The following is a 21,271-nucleotide window of genomic DNA, read 5'->3' on the forward strand; positions in this document are numbered from 1 at the left end:
TGTAGCTGCTGACTAAATTTTTTTTTTAAGCAGAACTCCGCTTTAAAGTGATATTAAAGGCTTTTTAAAAACTATTTTAACAATAACAAACAGGTTTTACTTACCTGCTCTGTGTAGTGTTTTTGCACACAGCAGCCCTGATCCTCCTCTTCTCGGGTCCCTCGCCAGCATTACTGGCTCCTCCCTTCTGCTGAGTGCCCCCAGAGAAAGCAGTTTGCATTGTGGGCACCCAATCAGGCTCGCTCCCGAGCCACAGCTCTGCGTGTCCATTCATACACAGAGCCGTGGCTCAGCTCCACCCCCTGTCTCTCCTTATTGGCTCACAGGTTGTAATTGACAGCTGTTCTTAGCCAATGAGGAGGGAGAGTCCCCAGAGAGCCAGGGCTCTTGTGCATATCCCTGGATCGTGATGGGGCTCAGGTAAGTATTGAGGATGGGGCTGCTGCACAGAGAAGGTTTTTTTTTTACCCTCACGCATAGAATGCATGAAGGTAAAAAAACCTGGTGACTTTAGAACCACTTTAAGAGCTGAGTGTAGGTAGTTTTCTGGACTTGCAAGGTCTTTAAAAGGAATAAAACATTTGAAAGCAGGCCTGTAGGCAAGGACCTCACAATACCCCCCCCCCCCCTCCCCAAGATCTCCTTCACCCACAAACCCCCCCCCACCACTTTGTTCATTTTTTATTAGTTTGTTGCACTATAAAAATGAAGATGTGGCACAGCAATATTATGTTGACATGCTTGCTGTACAGGACAACGTTATCTACTGGCAAGATACTGTACAACGTAATTCAAGTGTTACTTTATCATGTTTAAATATTACCCTACGTATTTTTTAAATACTAATTGTTTAAAAAGAAATAAAACATTGAAAAATATGTATCTGTTGCAGAGATTACTGCATTTTTTTTATTTTTCTTGGAACTTTAGGGCCTCATGCACATTGGACGTTTAGCACCAATGCATGAGGCTGTGGCATTTAAGCTGTAGTAAACCGCTGGCTTTTTCTTTTTTTTTTTTTAAACCTGCAAAGCAATGTCATGATGTGCTAGTATGCATCACATACTAGCAACTTATGTGAAACTTACCTTAGAACGAAGCCCTCCAGCGGTGTGCTGTCACCACTGAAGGCACTTCCATCTTCACCTGGTCTTCCTTCCGGGTTGGTGAACTCCAGCTGTGTGAGTGGCTGGAGCCATGATGATGCGTGTGCGTGGAGCCGCCGTTTACGGCACAGGACTCTGAAGGAACGGTACAGGTATGCCATTCCTTCAGAGCGCATGCACCATTGACGTCACCGGGTGCATCTAAAGTAAATATCTCCTAAAAGGTGCACGTTTAGGAGATATTTACAGTACCTATAGGTGAGCCAAATCACGGATAGGTGTTTACTCCCACTTTTAGGTGCAGGGGGAAGGTATAGGAGCACCACCCAGCCCCGCTACCGACAGCCTGTCAAACTCTGAGTCCAGCTGGATGGGGCTGGATGGGGAACCGAGTGGTACTAACATTTATTGCAGTATATGTCCAGGACAAATGCCTGGATCCAAGCAGTCAACTGGAGCCTCATGCACTAGGGCTAAACACCTAAAAGGAACCTATGATAAGCCCAGCAGCACAAAGCAAGAGGTCCACTTAACTCTTCCTATCCCCAAAATTACATACTCACATTTTGCCCATCACTGGTCTGCCCAGCATCCATGCATCAGCAGAGGTGGAAAGTAAACTGAGTGGTTTGCTTCCAGCATTAGAAGGTAGCGATGGGACAGTGAAGGGTAGGTGAATATGTGCTGCTGGGGGGTGCATTAGGTGGTCATGTTGCATGTGTAAAGCACAGGTTCACCTTAAAGGGTCAGTCCACCGTAATATTAGTATTCTGTTTATAGGTGGGGTTTGGTGGGCACCACTGACTTCTAATATTTCTCTAACATCCACAAAATGGAAATACTTATTTTGCGTGAAATGTGTTCTTTAGCAGTAGCCTATGGTTGCCATCTCCATATTTATAGACAAAAGCAGAGAAACCCTCAAAGGTGGGACTTTAGCGGCAACACAAGCTGATGCAATAAATGGACACTCAGTAGAAGACACAATTATGATTGCCCGTGTTGCCTTATAAAAATATATTTCATGTATAAATCTCATGCTTTACTGTGTGGCTTCACAAAATATATTAGGACTGGTGGAGTTTTTACTTCTGATTGCCCGTTAGCAAACCAATTGAAAATAATGGTTAAAGCGGAGTTCCACCCAATTTTGAGAGGTGGTCTTAAACGAAAGACCACCTCTCCACCCCTCGTTTTTGGATATTGAAAAAAAAATTTTTCCTTTCTAACTTACCATTTTTGGAAGTACTAATGCCGCGTACACACGACCGGACTTTCCAGCAGACTAGGTCCGACAGGATTAGTCCGTCGGACAATCCAATTATATGTGGGCTAATCCGATGGACATAGAAATAGAACATGTTTCGAATTTATCCGACGGACTCGATTCCGATGGACTTAAATCAGGAAATACGTTCGTATGTGTGCTGGTCCGACGGACCAAATACAATGCAAGGGAAGCTATTGGCTACTGGCTATTGAACTTCCTTGTTTAGTTCCGTTTACGTCATCACATTCAAAACGAATGGACTTACGAACGGACTTAGTCCGTTCGTTTGTGGGCAAGACTATTCATTTTGAAAGTCCATCGGAATTCCGCCGAAAGTCCGTCGGGAAGACCGGTGGACCTAGTTTGCCGGAAAGTCAGGTCGTGTGTACGCGGCATAAGAGTACTTCCGATCTAGCCGGGCCGCAGATGAGGAAGTCACATCCTCTTCTGCGGCAAGCCCCCCGTTGTCTTCTGGGACATGTGTGGCCCATTCACAAAGCGCCACGGGTCTCGCGCATGCGCAGTCGGAAACTGGCAGTTTCCGATGGACGGATCGGCCTCGGGGGGCTCCTACAGGTAAGTGTCCTTATTAAAAGTCAGCAGCTACCGTGTTTGCAGCTGCTGACTTTTAAAAAAAATTCGGCTGGAACACCGCTTTAAAGTCCTGTTAAAAAAAAGAAAATAATGGTTAAAGCTAATTTGTGCTGTCACAGAACGCCCCACACTCCGCTTGAGTGCTTCCGTCATATACCGCTTCCTAAGTTCTGGAACACGAGTCCAATGGATCTGGCTATAGGAACCCCAAGAACTAGACAACACCAGTCTTGGAGTACATCAGAACTGCTCTTTATTTTGAGATCTCACAGACCTTTTATACAGCAGGGATGACTCAAAGCTAACCTAATTAACATGACCTAATTTACTACAAAATGTACCCAGACCAGATGACAGTCTTGTGGGCACCGAGCTTCACACATTAATACAATTAACAATACAAACAACAATCTCCCCCCTCCTCAGCCTAGACCATTCGTCTATTAGCCAGGGCTGGTGGCTAATGTGATCAGCTCTCTCAATTAACATAAACACATGTTGATAACACCAGCATCTCCTCACAGGATGTGTCCCAGCAGAATGAATCAGTCTTATCAGCAGGGGGCTGCTGGAGGAACCCCCCCTCCCTCTTCAGGGACACAAATCTACAGTAAGGAGTCCCCATACAATATATACATGACTGAGTCCGATTAATACAGTTCAGACTGGATTTCTCATTCACCAGAAATGCTAGGGCCCATAATCGGTGGGCAACAGGCTTGCACACAGTCCTCTCCAACAGCCTCCGCTCTGGCCATGCCCGTGACATTTCTCCCCTTTCGGCAGGAGACTAACACAGGAGGAGACCCCAGACGGGTTGACTCCGAAGTTAGTCCACAGCTCCAGTCCTCTACTGCCTGTACCCACACAGTACCCCAAACAAATCATTCCAAACAGTGTATTACTCACCCAGCCATCCTCTGCCTCTCTCAGAGAACATATCTGCCGCTGGGGAGAGGCCCGGACTGACCCTTCTCCCTGGAATCCTTTCTGCCGCTGGAGAGAAGACAGGGGGACTGGGCTCACTCCATCCTGCTGTTGGGGATCTGGGCCGACTGCCCAGCATCCCTGGGGTATACAGGTGGGGACTGAAGCCCCATCAACAGACACCAGATCAAGCTGCAGTTGTGAGGTGATGACTGCATTCTCTCCTTGGACCTCCACAATTGCTGCAGGTGTGGGGCAGAGGTCTTGGACCCTCTGTCCGGTTGCCAGCACTTCTGCTGGGGGTTTGCCAGGTGGTTCCTCCTCTACAGAAACGTCTATTAAATCCCCAGTCTCTGGAATTGGTAAAAGTGTGGGACAGAGGTCTTGGACCCTCTGTTCAGTTACCAGATCTTCAGCTGGAGAAGTTTGTTTTAACTCCGTAGATGCTGCTGGCAGAAAATCACATGTCCCTGTCAGTGTTGTGGGAGAAAGGCTGACTACCTCTTCTCTCAGGAAGGCTGAAGCCACTGTTGGTGCTGGGCAGAACACAGTGAATTTTGGCCCTGATAGCAGCTCTTCTGCTGGAGGCTCATCAGGTTGTTCTTCCTCAGCAGAAAAGTCTATTAAATCCTCTACCTCTATAACTGGTGTCTGTGGATAGAGGTTCACCATCTCCTGTCCGTGGAACTCAGAAGATGCCATCAGTGCTGAGCAGAGCGCAATGAAGTTTGGCCCTAATCCCAACTCTTCTGCTGGGGGCTCACCCGATGGTTCTTCCTCAGCAGAAAAGTCTATCAAATCCCCTGTCTCTGCAACTGGTGTCTGGGGATGGAGGTTCACCATCTCCTGTCCATGGAACCCAGAAGATGTTATCAGTGCTGGGCAGAGGTTAGCAGAGCTCTGCCCTGTTGTCAGCACTTCAGGTTTGGGGACGGCAATCTCCAGATTTTCCACTGCAGATTCTCTGGCATGCTGCTGGACAGGCACATTCCTCCATCCAAGATCATCCCATGCAGAAACAGGATCATCAAGGTCAGTCAGCACTTGCTGCATCCGCCATAAGACCTCCGCCTCCATAGCTGTGGGGGCAGGTTGGCAAAGCACACTATCGCTCTGCCACATTGCCGACTCTTCAGCCAGGATTTCAGGGTTGTCAGCTGGTATTTCCTGATAGTCCCAGGCAAAGGGAGCCCAGCCCTGGCACTGAGCAATGTCTAGCAGCCGTCTGTAGGCGATCTCTAGCTCCCATTCCTGAACGGCCAGAAACTCCAAATCTTCCTGTGCCCAGTGCACTTCCGAAATGTTCAGTAGCCCTTCTCTGAAATCCATGATTTCGTCCACCCGCCGCTCCAAATCACTCCCAAAGTTAGGGTCCCCTGTCAGCTTCACAAACAACAGTCCCAAGCCGCCGTAGCTTAAGCCTTCCGTTGGGCTGTCATCCGCTATCCAGGGACATGCTTGAGATACATGCCACCGGAGGGCTCTGTAGCTCTCATCCAGCTTCATCTCTGCCCAGACCAGCCTGCTTAATTCAGCTGTCTGCTTCTTGTGTGGTTTTTCTCCCAAAAACCGCACCCGCAGTCCGTACTGCGACCAGTACCTTTCCTCGATGGAGGGGAGAACTTTTCCCTGGTGTCGCTGCTCACGGGCTAGCGCTTCCTTCCAGAGTTTGCAACGAATAGAATCACACCATCCCAGCAGGACCTGCTCCGATACTGGTCCTCTGTGCTGTATCTGCATCTCTCGCAACCTCCTTCTGAATTCCTCATCCATGGCGGCTGGTATCTGTACCTCTCCTCTTCTGCTATCTGGACCTTGGATCCAGATGGAAGTTTGGATGTCCCAGACTTCAGGAAGCTTTCCCGCTGCTTGCCACCAATGTCACAGAACGCCCCACACTCCGCTTGAGTGCTTCCGTCATATACCGCTTCCTAAGTTCTGGAACACGAGTCCAATGGATCTGGCTATAGGAACCCCAAGAACTAGACAACACCAGTCTTGGAGTACATCAGAACTGCTCTTTATTTTGAGATCTCACAGACCTTTTATACAGCAGGGATGACTCAAAGCTAACCTAATTAACATGACCTAATTTACTACAAAATGTACCCAGACCAGATGACAGTCTTGTGGGCACCGAGCTTCACACATTAATACAATTAACAATACAAACAACAATCTCCCCCCTCCTCAGCCTAGACCATTCGTCTATTAGCCAGGGCTGGTGGCTAATGTGATCAGCTCTCTCAATTAACATAAACACATGTTGATAACACCAGCATCTCCTCACAGGATGTGTCCCAGCAGAATGAATCAGTCTTATCAGCAGGGGGCTGCTGGAGGAATCCCCCCTCCCTCTTCAGGGACACAAATATACAGTAAGGAGTCCCCATACAATATATACATGACTGAGTCCGATTAATACAGTTCAGACTGGATTTCTCATTCACCAGAAATGCTAGGGCCCATAATCGGTGGGCAACAGGCTTGCACACAGTCCTCTCCAACAGCCTCCGCTCTGGCCATGCCCGTGACATGTGCCTTTATGGAAGAGCCAGAATTTTGTTTATTACATTTTAGGATCTGCTCAGAGTTCATCTTCAAAAATGACCTTGCCTAAACAGCCATCAAAAACTAGGTCATGACCATGGCTGGTACAGGGGGCAGCTACTCCAGGTACTTCAAGGTTAAAGTGGTTCTAAAGGCTCAAGGTTTTTTATGCATTGAGGTAAAAAACCTTCTGGGTGCGCCCCCCCCCTATACTTACCTGAGCCTGATCTCAATCCAGTGATGTGCATGAGAACATTCTTTGGGGTCTCTGTCTCCTCATTGGCTCACACAGCAGTGGGAGCCATTGGCTAGTGCTGCTGCTGTCAATCACAGCAAGGAGGCAGGACCACCGGTGGGGGACCCAAAAAGAAGACGATCGGGGCTGCTATGTGCAAAACCATTGCACAGAGCAGATAAGTATAGTGATGATTGTTATGTTTTTTTTTTTTAATGTTTCCTTTAGAAACACTTGAAAAGCCAATATAAACGTAATGATGGAAAAAAAAACACTTGCGGGATTGATGAATGTTTCTTTACGTGTGAATTTTCCAATATCCGTATTATTGAGGACATGGCATGGATTAGACCTTTGTATAAATACTTTGTGCAAAAAGGGGGTCCCTCCGTCGCATTTTAGGAAAATTGTGAGGTATGCATTGGAGTCCAGGCAAAAAAAATCCCTTCTCGTGATTTACTCATTGTATGATTTGTTTCCACCAAGTTCCTTTGCTGATGTATGCACTCTAATGCCGCGTACACACGGTCGGACTTTCTGACGGGAAATGTTCGATGTGAGTATGTTGTTGGATAGCCCGACTGTGTGTATGCTCCATCGAACATTTGCTGTCGGAATTTCCGCCAACAAATGTTTGAGAGCAGGTTCTCAAATTTTCCGCCAACAAAACTTGTTGTCGGAAAATTCCGATCGTGTGTACACACGTTTGTCGCACAAAAGCTCACGCATGCTCGGAATCGAGCAGAAGGAGCCGTACTGGCTATTGAACCTCCTTTTTCTCGGCTCGTCGTACGTCTTGTACGTCACCACATTCTCACGGTCGGAATATTGGGTATGCAAGACAATTTTGAGCCAACATCCTTCAAACAAAAATCCACGTTTTTGTTGTCGGAAAACCCGATCGTGTGTACGGGGCATTAGGCTCATCTAATAATCACATCCATACTCATGAGCTTCTGCAATTATTGTTCTCTACCATATGTCTCTCAGAGGAACGATGGTTCTAATACAAAACTGAGATCCTGAAGACACACTACTGCCAATACAATCTGCAAGAGAGGCAGATTCTCCTCTGAACATCATGAACAGTACACTATGCTCATTTAGAAGCATCACACAGCAAAGCTGGACTGTAATTAACATCTTGGAAGATCTTAGAGCTGAGCTCCAGGCACACAGCTAAATACAAAGATGAAATATATTGAGGGAGCTGCCAAAGGATTTTCTGTCTGTTCAGTCCTACGATTGACGCAACCCTGCCTGACAGCACAATCAGTTCGGTCTCTTGACCTTTCTCTGCTGCATTTGTAACACTCCCCAATAAAAACGAGTACCGTCTCCTGGTCTCACACAAAAAAACTATTTAAGGTACTACCATGGTGCTAGTTAGTGTAGGGTACTCATATGGTGTACTTAGTGTAGGGTACTACTTTTGTGTTACTTAGTGTAGGGTACTACTACTATGGTGCTACTTAGTGTAGGGTGCTACTATGGTGCTACTTAGTGTAGGGTACTACTATGGTGCTACTTAGTGTAGGGTACTACTATGGTGCTACTTAGTGTAGGGTACTACTATGGTGCTACTTAGTGTAGGGTACTACTATGGTGATACTCATGCCGCGTACACACTACTGTTTTTTCCGTCAGAATAAACTCTGACGGTTTTTCCAACGGAGTTCCGCTGAAATGGACTTGCCTACACACGGTCACACCAAAGTCCGATTCATTTAGAATGCGATGACGTACGACGGGACTAGAAAAGGGAAGTTCAATAGCCAGTAGCCAATAGCTGCCCTTGCGTCGTTTTTGGTCCGTTGGAATAGCACACAAACGAACGGTTTTCCTGATAGGAATTGATTCCGTCAGAAAGATTTAAAACTTGTTCTATTTCTAGATCCGTCAGAATTTTGGACAGAAAGAGTCCGATGAAGCCCACACACGATCAGAATGTCCGATGGAATGATTCCATCTGACTTTTTCTGCCGGAAAGTCCGGTCGTGTGTACGCGGGCATTAGTGTAGGGTACTACTATGGTGCTACTTAGTGTAGGTTACTACTATGGTGCTACTTAGTGTAAGGTTACTACTATGGTGCTACTTAGTGTAGGGTACTACTGTGGTGCTACTTAGTGTAGGGTACTACTATGGTGCTAGTTAGTGTAGGGAACTACTATGATGTACTTAGTGCAGGATACTACTATGCTGTACTTAGTGTAAGGTGGTATTCAGTGTTGGGTACTACTATTGTGCTACTTAGTGTAGGGTACTACTATGCTGCTACTCAGTGGTGGGTACTACTATGGTGTATTTAGTGCATGGTATTATTATGGTGTATTTAGTATATGATGTTACAATCGTGTACTTAGTGTAGGTAACTACTATGGTGCTACTTGGTGTAAGGCACTAATATGGTGTACTTAGTGTAGAGTACTACTATGGTGTCCATGGTATAGAGTACTACCATGGTGTACTTACTGTAGAGTACTACTATGGTGTACTTGGTGTAGAGTACTATTATGGTGTACTCAGTGTATTTGGTATAGATTACTACTGTGGTGCTTAGTGTAGGGTACTACTCTGATGTACTTAGAGTAGGGTACTACCATGGAAGACCTCTAGCACTGAGGTTTTCTGTTGAGCCCATAATTTGGGTAATTTTGGTGTCTGCTGTAATAAGAGAATACAGATAGGTCACCCCCCTTAACCCCAACCTGTCTCTGGACAGAGAAGGAGCAGCAGTAGACAGGTGAGCCCACCTATCTGTTTACTCTGCATTAGAGCCTGTTTTGACTGGTTTTTGATTATCGTGACATTTAGCATTCCCATACAGATCTTGGGATATTCAAAGCCTACTTAAAGCAGTTCAAACGCAACTCCGAAGGAGGTCAACTGCAGGTCCAATGCGCCCGTTAATGAATTCTGAGGGTCCATTTATATCTTTGTGTTGTGGGGATGCTTGTGTTACTGTAATTCACGTCAATGCATGTTAAATGCCTTGTGTTGTGTTGGCATTCATTTTGAATGGCACACCGACACACTAAGGCAAGTCACATTGGTTACACCATGCTGCTACATATGGCAACGCAGCATAGTGTGTTGCGTTAGAAGACTCTTCTGACTAATTCCATTTTAGGGACATTTTGGCGCGTTGGCAGCCCATTTTTTCAATGAGCTGCCTTGATGCAATGTATGTCAGCACACCACCAAAATGTAAATGGGTCCTGAAGGATCTTAGAAGCATCTCAAACTGATGTCAAACTGATGCCATCGACACAGGGTCAAGGTCCATGGACACAAGCTGTGTCGTCACTGTCAGCATATCATGGGTTTTTACTACTGCCCTTCTCTGTCTTCTTTTTTTAATCAGGAAAGGGATTAATAGCAAGTCAAATGAAGGTACTTACACAAGTTGCTAGTTAAAAATTATTTTAGGCTAGATGCACATATTTGGCTTGATGCATTTTCCATTGAAATCAACTGATGCATCAATATGTATCTCAATGCATTCATTAAGACGAGGGTCAATATGCGTCATGATGCACACTGGCGCGTCATTACACATTATTGGCCCTTTTACACTTGTTTTTGCATTTGCATTTTTATTGCCCCCTCAACTGCTCACATTTAAACTTCAAAGGTGACAGTTGGGGGGTGTATATATGCCACGGCCTCGATGATTTCCTGCCAATCCTAGAGCCTGCCCAATAGATCCTCCCACTCTAGTGAATGAGACCATCCTGCAATTGCATGTACTTGGTTGGGGTGAGGTCATGCAGCATTTAGGGAGTCCAAACAAGTAGTGAGGATTCAACATATCTCTTCCTCACAGCCTGCCAAACATCTCTAAAAAGTTTTTTGAACGCAGCAGTCCTTTCAGATGTTCAGCAGTGTCTAAAAAAGCCCTTAAACTCACTATAATGCACATCGACAGGTGACACGCATTGACGTCCAATACAAGGTATTGCAATGCACTTTCAAAGTGGACATCAACATGCGATGACGTGTTTTTGCTGCACTGTGTTCAATAGAAAATGCATCAGGAGAATGAAAAGATGAACACCCTATACCCTGCCTACTCTCCTGATCACTCTTTGTAGGTGATAAGCTGTCAGTGCACATGTTGCTGGTGTAGTGGTTCCAGCACTTGAAATCCCCGCTTTTTTTCTTCTTTCTGCAGGACTTCTGGGATAGATCAGTGTGAATCTCGGTGCCGGTGCTGACCAATCAGAATTACTTGGATCCATCCCAGAAGCCCTGCTGTAAGAAGCGGGAGAAGAGTAATCCTTGACTCTGACCTCTCCTTCAGCCCCCACATCCAGTCACTGGCAAATCCTGCTGCCTTAACCTCCGCAAGATCTCCAGAATTCGACCCTTCCTGACTAATGACACCACAAAGCAACTTATTCACTCCTTGATTATTTCCCGCCTTGACTACTGCAACTCTCTCCTTAATGGCCTACCCTTATGCAGGCTATCCCCCTTCAGTCTATTATGAATGCTGCTGCTAGACTAATACACCTCACTAATCGATCCGTGACTGCTGCTTCTCTCTGCCAATCCCTTCACTGGCTTAGAAGTTTTGAGGAAATTGGGACTTTAAATGAAGTGTGTGGTCAAAAGCGAGCACTCACTTCCATCCCTTGTTCAATTCATTGGAGTAATGTTGGATATTTATATTCTTTATAGACATGAATTCTGCATTTGCTTCTGAAGAAGTGGAATGTATCCACGAAACGCGTCAAGCTTATTAATGCAGTTTTTTATTCAATCATGTTTGTACATTATAATTTTCCTTTGATTTTATCAAGCTTGTGCAATAATGTATTTTTTTATATGTATTATATGCCCATCAGCTCGTCATACCTGCTATGTACCATGTCCTATGCACATTGTTATGAATAAACCACTTTTGATCATGTAATTTATTTATTTGTTTTTCTCTAACACACATCTCATTCAAAGACCCAAATTTCCCTTTTTCCTCATTGCTTCACTGGCTTCCCCTACCCCACCGTATAAAATTCAAAATCCGAACCAAAACATACAAGGCCATCCACAACATCGCCCCCAGCTATCACCAATCTTATCTTCAGATATCGCCCAAATCGTCCTCTCCGCTCCTCCCAGGACCTCCTGCTCTCTAGCTCCCTTGTTACCTCCTCCCTTGTTCGCCTTCAGGACTTCTGCAGAGCCTCTCCCATCCTCTGGAACTCCCTGCCCCGGTATATCCGATCAGCCCCTAACCTGTCCACCTTTAGGAGATTCCTGAAAACTAATTTATTCAGGGAAGCCTATCCCACACCCACCTAACAACTGTCCCCGAGCCACCCCCATCAAATCATTTCCCGCATCTATTACCTTTGGTACCACCACCCATTCCCTTTAGAATGTAAGCTCTATGAGCCGGGCCCTCCTGTCCCTTCTGTATTGAACTGTACTGTAATTGTGCTGTCCCCCCTCTACAACTGTTGGCGCTATATAAATCGTGAATAATAATAATAATAAAGAGCGGGAATCCAAATCCCCACACTGCTACACTGGTTGTGTGAACACTGACAGCTCATCACCCACGGGAGGTAAGTACAGCAGGATCCGAGGGGTGGGGAGGATGTAGGGTCTTAGTTTACTTTTTCATCTTCTCTGTAAAGGTGAACTTACACTTTAATAAATTTTTCATTTCTGCATTAACTGGTGTTTTGTTTTTTGTTTTTTGTTATCTGTATAGAGTCTTTTTAAGGTCAGTCCTCCCAAAACTGATATTTCGTTTTTGGTGGATGCTCGAGAGTTAAACAACTTAACAGTTTCTCATATGTCTTGAGAACAATACGGCTAAAGCTCCGTGGGCAATTATTCAGTTACTCAATCAGGCTACTAAAATTCCTACAATCACTAAACAGTGATTGATCACCAGATGGAACACATGGCTCCTATTAATAGAGCTACATAAGTAGCAGTTCATCTTACATGACTGCACAATGCTTCAGGTGTGTGCCATTGATCGCTGCTATATGCTACTACATGGCTTTTGTGCAGCTCATACAATAGGACCCATTTATTCCTTCTGATTAGAGATCAATGTATTTTCTTAGTGATTTATCTCTAGCAATTTTAGAAGAACAGAGCTACTAAAAATTGCCAATGTAGCTGTAGCCCACGGTGAGATCCAAGTGCCAAGTTCTTGGGCCTGCACATCTGCTGCGCCCATTAGAAGGTGCTTCCACCATCCCTGCAGTGGAAAATGTAATACCCTGTTTCCCCGAAAATAAGACCTAGCGTGATTGTCGGTGATGGCTGCAATATAAGCCCTACCCCGCAAAGAAGCCCTAGTTAAAGTCCTTGTAGGTCTTATTTTCAGGGTATGGCTTATTTTCCGGGAAACAGGGTAGGGCTTATTTGGGGGGTAGGGCTTATATTGCAGCCATCATCGTCAATCACGCTAGGTCTTATTTTCGGGGAAACAGGGTAGGAAGAGCTGAGACACACAAAGGTGGGTGAGAAGACCCAAATCTCCCAGGTGAAGAGGGACAGTCAGGTACTATGGCAGGGAGAACTCACTGTTGGTGTATGCAAGACATATAGTAGTGATAAATGGGGAGTACTCAGAATGGTCAGGGGTTGGTAGTGGGGTCCCCCAGGGTTCTGTCCTGGGACCAATCCTATTTAATTTATTCATAAACGATCTGGAGGATGGGGTAAACAGCTCAATCTCTGTATTTGTGGACGATACTAAGCTAAGCATGGCAATCATTTTTCCGAAGGATGTGGAAACCTTGCAAGAAGATTTGAACAAATTAATGTGGTGGGCAACTACATGGCAAATGACGTTTATTGTAGAAAAATATAAAAGAATGCATTTAGGTGGCAAAAATATGAATGCAATCTATACACTGGGGGGAGAACCTCTGGGGGAATCTAGGATGGAAAAGGACCTGGGGGTCCTAGTAGATGATAGGCCCGGCAGTGGCATGCAATGCCAAGCTGCTGCTAACAAAGCAAACAGAATATTGGTATGCATTAAAATGGGATTAACTCCAGAGATAAAACAATAATTCTCCCGCTCTACAAGACTCTGGTCCAGCTGCACTTGAAGTATGCTGTCCAGTTCTGGGCACCAGTCCTCAGGAAGGATTTTGCTGGAACTGGAGAGAGTCCAGAGAAGGGCAACAAAACTAATAAAGCGACTGGAGGATATTAGTTATGAGGAAAGGTTGTGAGCACTGAACTTATTCTCTCTGGAGAAGAGATGCTTGAGAGGGGATATGATTTCAATTTATAAATACCGTACTGATGACCCCACAATAGGGATAAAGCTTTTCCGGGAAAGGAAATTTAAAAAGACATGTGGCCATTCACTAAAATTAGAAAACAAGTGGTTTAACCTTAAACTGCATAGAGGGTTCTTTACTGTAATGCCGCGTACACACGGTCGGACTTTTCGTCTACAAAAGTCCGACAGCCTGTCCGACAGACTTCCGGCGGACTTTCGGCGGACTTGCAGCAGACTTTCTAACGAACGGACTTGCCTACACACGACCACACAAAAGTCCGACGGATTCGTACGTGATGACGTACACCGGACTAAAATAAGGAAGTTCATAGCCAGTAGCCAATAGCTGCCCTAGCATGGGTTTTTGTCCGTCGGACTAGCACACAGACGAGCGGATTTCGGGGTCCGTCGTAGTTACGACGTAAAGATTTGAAGCATGTTTCAAATCTAAAGTCCGTCGGATTTGAGGCTGAAAAAGTCTGCTGAAAGTCCGGAGAAGCCCACACACGATCGGATTACCAGCCAGCTTTAGTCCGTCGGCGTCCGTTGGACTTTTGTAGACGAAAAGTCCGACCGTGTGTACGCGGCATAAGAGTGGTAGGGATGTGGAGGCGGTGGTCTCAGCAGGGAGCATCGATAATTTAAAAAAACTATTAGATAAGCACCTGAATGACCACAACATACAGGGATATACAATGTAATACTGACATATAATCACACACATAGGTTGGACTTGATGGACTTGTGTCTTTTTTCAACCTCACCAACTATGTAACTATATTAAGAGCCAAGGGCTGACTTACTACCATTCTCCACCGATAACTAAAAAAATATCACTTTCAAGTGGACTGACCTTTAACATCTACAGACTATACCACCAGTGATGGTGAACCTTGGCACCCCAGATGTTTCGGAACTACATTTCCCATGATGCTCTGCAGTGTAGTTGAGCATCATGGGAAATGTAGTTCCACATCATCTGGGGTGCCAAGGTTCGCCATCACTGGTCACTATACCATTGCTCCTAATAGACTCTTGGATATACACTTTAACATCTGTAATCCACCAAGAAGGACACAATGAAACTTTGCAACCCTGAACAACATAACATTGATACTTGGCATTCCAGAACTATGGGGCGCTAACACTGCATGCCAGCATACTGACACTCAGTGTCCAGCAGCGCAATGATGCAATGGCACTTGCCATCCCAGAACAATTGTGTACTATTACTAGGAGCCTCCAAAATTCTGCACAGAAGGTGATAGAATTGTGAGAGTTGCATTGAGAAAAAGGAACAATTTAGCATTTGTTGTTTGTAAGAAAAAAAACACAGTAAAGCCAAAAAATAATAATATTAATGGCATGGTCTGCACATATTTTCCAGCATGCTGGACAATTTCTGTCAGTCAAACATACGATTCACAGAAAAAAAACAGCAATTGGAAATTGAACCAAAATAAAATGCCAAGTCAGGTGTAAAACTTAAGATACTAGTTGTTGGTTCTGAAAGGTGGAAGATCACCTGACCAAGATACATAGGGGGTTATTTACGAAAAGCAAATCCACTTTGCACTGCAAGTGCACTTGAAAGTGCAGTCGCTCTAAATCTGAGGGGTAGATCTGAAATGAGTGGATGACCTGCTGATTTTATCATCCAATCATGTGCAAGCTAAAATGCTGCTTTTTATTTTCCTTGCATGTCCCCCTCGGATCTACAGGGCCTGCACTTCCAAGTGCACTTGCAGTGCAAAGTGGATTTTCCTTTAGTAAATAACCCCCATAGTTTTCAACATTTCAAAAGTAAAGGGTCTGTCTACGCAAAAGTGATATTTCAATTTTTGCCAAGTAGTAAAACCACTAACAGTTTCTAATATGTCTCGAAGACTTATGGTTAAATCTCTGCGGTTGAGTTCCTGAGTCTGAACACCTGCCATAACCATTACGAGGGGATTTCACTTTGCATGTTGAACTTTTTATACTTTTGTATAATTTAGAATGATCAGAGAGCCCCCAAATTTGACAGGAATAATCAAAAATCCCACAGCTAGAAACCATGGTTGGGTGATCTTGCCATTGGGAACCCTGTTAAGCCAGAAGGATCAAGCAGATGGTTCCCACCAGCCACTGCCCATTAAAAACATCACTTTTGGGTGGACTGACTCTTTTGGATGTAGCACCCCTCTGACACCCCAAGGCAGGATAGCACCTCCAGAGGCAGGGGTGGGCTAGCATTTCACCCCAGGGCTAATTTTCGAGAACACTCTGATGCCAAGTTAGCATACTTGAGAGAATCACACATGATACCTACTTAGAGTGCGTACACAAAATGGACTTGTTGAACTTTAACAACCATGGAACTTTCCAGGGACAAATCTTAAAAAGCCCTGCCTGGAAACTCTGCCTGGAATATCAGGGCAGCATAACACATAGCCTGCAGCTGCTAACATCTTATAAGACCAATGCCAGGTCTACTTTGTTGCTAAGCTAGCTTATGAAAGCATGCCATGTCTAAGGTTGTCTCAGAAGACTGCAAATCACAATGCTTTCCATGACATGGTTTAATAAACTTGAAATACCTAAAGGAATGACATTTTTTCTGACAAATCTGTAGAGTTGTCCAGGACACCATGTCCAAATTCAAACAGACCTGGGTTCCATGGATTACCCACTTTCTACAAGTTGATTATGATCACCAACAAACAGACCCATCAACGTCTAACCCACCTTGAACTGGTGGAACCCTGGTTTCCCTAAAAGCTCCAAGGGGCTCAGTCATTCCCCTTCCCTCCCCCTCATACCCTTCATTCCAGAACATCCAAACCTTTCCTGTTTTCTGCTCTGTCCTCATCTCTCCCATCTCCTTAACCCTGGTGATATTATAGCTAATAAGATAGCTTTCAATGTATCACATAACAATATAGTACTGCACTGTAACACCCGTATTGCTTCCACCCTATAGATACTTAGAGTTATCTCTGTTCACATTCTGTACTTTTTAATGGTCCTTCTAGACGGCCATTCTCTATTCCAATCAGTAGGGAATCCGTGAACAAATCCCCTGCTGAATTGGAGCCCAACAGAACCAATGTCACTTTTGCTGCATCCGTGTCCGTCAAATATTTTGTCATCCAGCTTGTGACTGAATGGACCCATGCCAGGTCTATGGACAGGTGGGCATAAAGGGATGTCCACCCATTTACATCCTTTTACCTTCAATCCATCCTGTTTGGCGTGAAAAAACGGAATGGTAGAGATTGGAAATCTTTTCAATTTTTGGACCTGGACAAACTCGGAGGTAATCAAATGCCCACCCACAGACAAATGGTGGCCATACACCATTCTATTTTTTTTTTTCCAATTGATATGCAATTCGATCAAAATAAATAATTGAATAGCCATAACTATCGAATTAGACTCGTTTTCAATCAGATTCAGTCACACTGATTCAATCTGATTATGGGGTTACATGTGGAAACAGAGATGCCGCCTCTGTCTTCGCAACATCTCCAAGATACGCCCCTTCCTAACCAATGACACCACAAAGCTTCTAATCCACTCCCTGGTCATCTCCCGCCTTGACTACTGCAACTCCCTCCTCATTGGTTTACCTCTAAATAGGCTATCCCCACTTCAGTCCATCATGAACACTGCTGCCAGGCTCATCCACCACACAAACCGCTCAGCGTCTGCTACACCCCTCTGCCAATCCCTCCATTGGCTGCCACTCAGTCACCGAATTAAATTCAAGATACTAACTATAACTTACAAAGCCATCCACAACCTGGCCCCCAGCTACATCTCTAACCTAGTCTCAAAATATCAACCTAATCGTTCTCTTCGCTCCTCCCAAGACCTCCTGTTCTCAAACTCCCGTGTCACCTCATCCCATGCTCGCCTTCAGGACTTCTCCAGAGCCTCCCCCATCCTCTGGAATGCTCTGCCCCAATCCGTCCGATTTTCTCCTACTTTATCCACTTTCAGACGATCCCTGAAAACTCATCTCTTCAGAGAAGCCTATCTGGCCCCCACCTAACAACTGTACATTTATCTTCTCAATCAGCACATCACCCACAGTTATTACCTCTTGTATCTCTTGACCTTCCCTCTTAGATTGTAAGCTCTAAGGAGCAGGGCCCTCTAATTCCTACTGTATCAAAGTGTATTGTATTTGTACTGTCTACCCTCAAATTGTAAAGCGCTACGTAAACTGTTGGCGCTATATAAATACTGTATAATAATAATAATAATAATAATAATAACTATTGATCAAAATGTGGAATATCGATCTAATGGGTTGGTTGACTATTTTATTTTTGTTATATTTGTGAGAGATTGATCAGAAAAGAAATTGATCATTTATCGAAGCATGTGATACCACCATAATATTGAGCTTCCAAGATCCGCATGAAAAACTGACAGACAGATCTGATCAGACCGATTGTGTGAAAAGACTCTACAACTCCTAAGGTGATCATACACACTTATATGTACACATACACACTATATATATATATATACACTGCAGTTTACGCATATATTTGCAAATGTGTGCAAACAAAACACTTCAATATATGAAAAATGTATTTCCCAATCGATCTCTCCCGATAGGAATAATCGAAACAGAATGTACAGCCAGTTGTCAATATGACACACGTAGGGAACTGGAATATACCATCGCAAGCTATTGATCACACTTCTGTTTCCACCATGCAATCTCATAATCTGATCCAGAAATCCAATCAAATTCATGACCAAAGCTGACAATCAATGCAAAATGATTGATATTTTTTCCGGTCCTGGATGATCAACTCAGTTTGATTGAATCTGATCTAAACTGAACTTGCCTATTCATTTGTTTGCCACCTTGATCATTTTGATCGAATCGCATATTGATTTGGATAATAAAATCGAAATGATAATTATTGATCACATCACTGTTTCCACTATGCAATCTCATAATCTGATCGATACAAATTCATGGCCAAAGCATCTCTGGTGCTGCTGATCAATGCAAAACAGTCAATAATTTTTCGCCCTGGCCAATCGACTCAGTTTTGATAGAATCTGATCGAAACCGAGCCTAAATCAATCGGAAAGGGAAGTTATGCCTATTGTATTGTTTGCCGATTTGATTTTGATTGATTGGATAATGACATCGAAGTGTGTATGGGGACTATTAAACCTACCTACTAAAAAAATTAAAATATTAAAACAAATATTAGACAGGGACACTAAGGCTATGTTTCCACTAGTGCGACTTTTCATGCGACTTGGGACTGAAAAGTCGCATGACAAGTCGTACCCCATGATTTCCAATGAGTACCGTTCATATCTGTGCGACTTCAAGTTACAGCGACTTCAAAGTAGTCCCTGCACTACTTTGGTCCCACTTTGATGCGACTTGAGGTCCATAGAACTCAAGTCGCGGCATAAAAATTGCGGCAAAATCGCAGAAAAAAATCGTGGCAAAATCGCACGACTTTGGGGGCGCAATAGTGGAAACATAGCCTTAACTGCTCATTCTGCTCATCTCCTGATCCACAATGTGGTCTCAGAGGACCAACGACCGTTATATAGAAAACAACGTCAAAATATAGAATTTAACTGAAGATAATTTTTGGTTTCTCATCCCATAACAATAATAAAAAAAAAATTGAATGCAAGTTTAAAAAAAACAAACACACATTGGGGGTTATTAACGAAAGGCAAATCCACTTTGCTCTGCAAGTGCACCTGAAAGTGCAGTCGCTCTAAATCTAAGGGGTAGATCTGAAATGAGGGGAAGCTCTGCTGATTTTATCATCCAATCATGTGCAAAGCTAAAATGCTGTTTTTTATCATCCTTGCATGTCCCCCTCGGATCTACAGCGACTGCACTTCCAAGTGCACTTTCAGTGCAAAGTGGATTTTCATTTATTTAGTAAATAACCTCCATTGCAACAAGTTAGCTTTTCAACAAAAAAAAAAACCCCATAAATTCCCAGGGACAAAGTCTCCCCACTAGGGATGGAAGAGTGGGAATGTGTGCATCGTCCGCAGACCAAGGATCCTGGCTCCAAGGTAAAGGGAAGACTTACCTGTACAGTCATTAGTGAGTTGGGTTGTGAAGAGTTAGGTCCTCTGCAAAGTTTTAGAAAAGTTCTTCCCTGCTGTTCTCATTCGCCTCCTCCAGGCTGATGTGGGTCCTTCCCAGCCAGACTCCCAGCTGCTCCTTCCTCCTCCTCAGCACTTCTGATCTGATAGCAAGTGGAAAAGAGAGAAGAAAGGAGGCCAGGCAGCCAATTATGAAAGAGAAGGTGGATAGAGAAAAGCCCCGCAGCTAATCACCGACATTCAAATCTCCCTGAGCGCCCCTCCTTTCCCAGCTACCTTCCCAGGGATGGCTGGAGTAGTGTGTGGCCCCCTCCTGCAACACTCTGTGCTCCTCCACCTGTGTGAATAGCATGTTCATTCTACTAAAACATAGAGAAAAGATCATTTCATCACAGGCTGGAAACCATAAAACGCAAATCATCAATATACCTGTGTGAGAAGCCTCAGAAGGAGCTGCGCATGCTATTTGCACGCTACCTCGTGTCTACAGAACACAAAGAATTATTTGCACAATCAGAATGGGAAACCTCAACCACTCCACGCCAGTACAGTCCAAGTCTGGTTCTAGGTGGGGGAAAAAAAATCCTTTTGCGATTTAACCGCTTCAGCCCCGGAAGATTTGGCTGCTGAATGACCAAGGCCATTTTTTGCGATTCGGCACTGCGTCGCTTTAACTGACAATTGCGCAGTCGTGCGACGTTGTACCCAAACAAACTTGACGTCCTTTTTTTTCCCACAAATAGAGCTTTCTTTTGGTGGTATTTGATCGCCTCTGCGGTTTTTAGTTTTTGCGCTATAAACAAAAAAAGAGCGACAATTATGAAAAAAACACAATGGGGGTTATTTACGAAAGGCAAATCCACTTTGCACTGCAAGTGCACTTGGAAGTGCAGTCGCTGTAGATCCGAGGGGGACATGCAAGGGGAATAAAAAACAGCATTTTAGCTTGTACATAATTGGATGATAAAATCAGCAGAGCTTCCCCTCATTTCAGATCTACCCCTCAGATTTACAGCGACTGCACTTCCAAGTGCACTTTCAGTGCAATTTCAACTGCACTTTGTACTTGTAGTGCAAAGTGGAGTTGCCTTTCGTAAATAACCCCCAATATTTTGTACTGTTTGCTATAATAAATATCCCCATTTTTTTTTAAAAAAAAGCTAATTTTTTTCTCAGTTTAGACCGATATGTATTCTTCTACATATTTTTGGTAATAAAAATCGTAAT

At 44.3% G+C, this 21,271-nt stretch overlaps 1 protein-coding gene across 2 annotated transcripts in view; it reads right to left on the minus strand.

Moving 5' to 3' along the window:
• COL14A1 (collagen type XIV alpha 1 chain) overlaps window positions 1-20,252 on the minus strand; it is a 286,377-nt gene extending 266,125 nt beyond the window's left edge. Inside the window, exon 1 of one of the 2 annotated variants that reach the window (XM_073632207.1) lies at window positions 20,029-20,252. The gene's annotated coding sequence lies outside the window, so the exon portion shown is untranslated. The remainder of the gene's footprint in view (window positions 1-20,028) is intronic. The other variant, XM_073632206.1, reaches the window with a different exon arrangement.
• Between the last annotated feature and the right edge of the window lie 1,019 nt (window positions 20,253-21,271).

Source organism: Aquarana catesbeiana, linkage group LG05 (assembly GCF_042186555.1).
Source record: "Aquarana catesbeiana isolate 2022-GZ linkage group LG05, ASM4218655v1, whole genome shotgun sequence".
NCBI lineage: Eukaryota > Metazoa > Chordata > Amphibia > Anura > Ranidae > Aquarana > Aquarana catesbeiana.